Source organism: Tenrec ecaudatus, chromosome 15 (genome assembly GCF_050624435.1).
Source record: "Tenrec ecaudatus isolate mTenEca1 chromosome 15, mTenEca1.hap1, whole genome shotgun sequence".
Taxonomy (NCBI): domain Eukaryota; kingdom Metazoa; phylum Chordata; class Mammalia; order Afrosoricida; family Tenrecidae; genus Tenrec; species Tenrec ecaudatus.
In genome coordinates, this window is record NC_134544.1 from 86,414,902 (window position 1) to 86,416,027 (window position 1,126).

Consider the following 1,126-nt stretch of genomic DNA (forward strand, 5'->3'; position numbering starts at 1 on the left):
TAAGTGTCATGACTATATAACACATTATTAAAGTTTTGTTTGACTTTTAAATAGTGTTTTATGTATCCTGTGTTTCTTTCCTTTCTATATTAACCTTACTGATTTCATAGGCTGATATTTATTCCCCAGGGATACAGTGGCAGAAAACCACATCAAACACCTTGAAAGAAGCCTGACTAGGATAGTTTGCTGAAAGTTCCACCAGCAATGCAAGTGGAGGGCACAATAAAGAGTTTTGGGGCTTATTGGTCAATCTAAAATCTAGTAAGAATCGTTTAAACAGCTGTTTCCAATGACAATAGCAGTAGGACTCTGAGAATGAAGAACATTTTGTATCTTTGACCAATGTTACTTCGTAATTCAGGAATAAAACATATAACTTTAAAAATAAAGATACTAGATCTTTCTAATGATGTGTTTCTTCTAAACGCAGTCCATGCAGATAATGCTAATACAGAGATCATGTATCTGAACTTTTTTTTTCTTTTCTTTTTTTTAATAACAGGGGAGAGCGTGATGGCAGTCCCCCACTACCACAAATTATGCAGTCGAGTTTCCCACATTTGGGGAAATCGCAAGGGTCAGCACATCCGGAGTGTAATGGATAAGCCTCGCCCTGGGAAAACCACCTTCGTGCTCATGGTATCTCCCCTGCCAGGTAAGTATTCATGTATCTGAAAATTATCTAAACTCTTTGTCAAGATAGAATTTATTATTCTAATTTGCTGTTGTTGGTCTTAACCTAAGACCCACACAGCATGTCATTTTCAATACATCTGAATGTTTTTTCTATGTCCCATGTAACTTGGACTACGGTGAATTATAAATCCTTGTGCCTAAAGATGGTTGCTAGTTTGAAACAAACTAAATAATACATACCTAAAAACACCCATATGTGCTTAAGTTTTACTTTTTCTCCTTTTATAATCACTCAGTCATGTTTTGATTTTATGAATAAGAAATATGGGGATATTCAAAGGTGAATTTTCTGTTAACTCTTTTGATTAAGCAATCAGGGAGGGGGAGGTGGTAGGAGGCTGATACCTGTAGTTTTTTTTTTAAGTACAACATAAGCCCGCTGAGGTAAGAATAAAAATTTTTTTTAAAAAGCAAAAGTGGCATAGGG

General features: G+C 35.4%; 1 non-coding gene across 1 annotated transcript; it reads right to left on the reverse strand.

Moving 5' to 3' along the window:
* Window positions 1-502: 502 nt before the first annotated feature.
* On the reverse strand, window positions 503-666 carry LOC142428479 (U1 spliceosomal RNA). The gene has a single exon (XR_012780376.1). It is a non-coding gene; the product is annotated as a U1 spliceosomal RNA (small nuclear RNA).
* Between the last annotated feature and the right edge of the window lie 460 nt (window positions 667-1,126).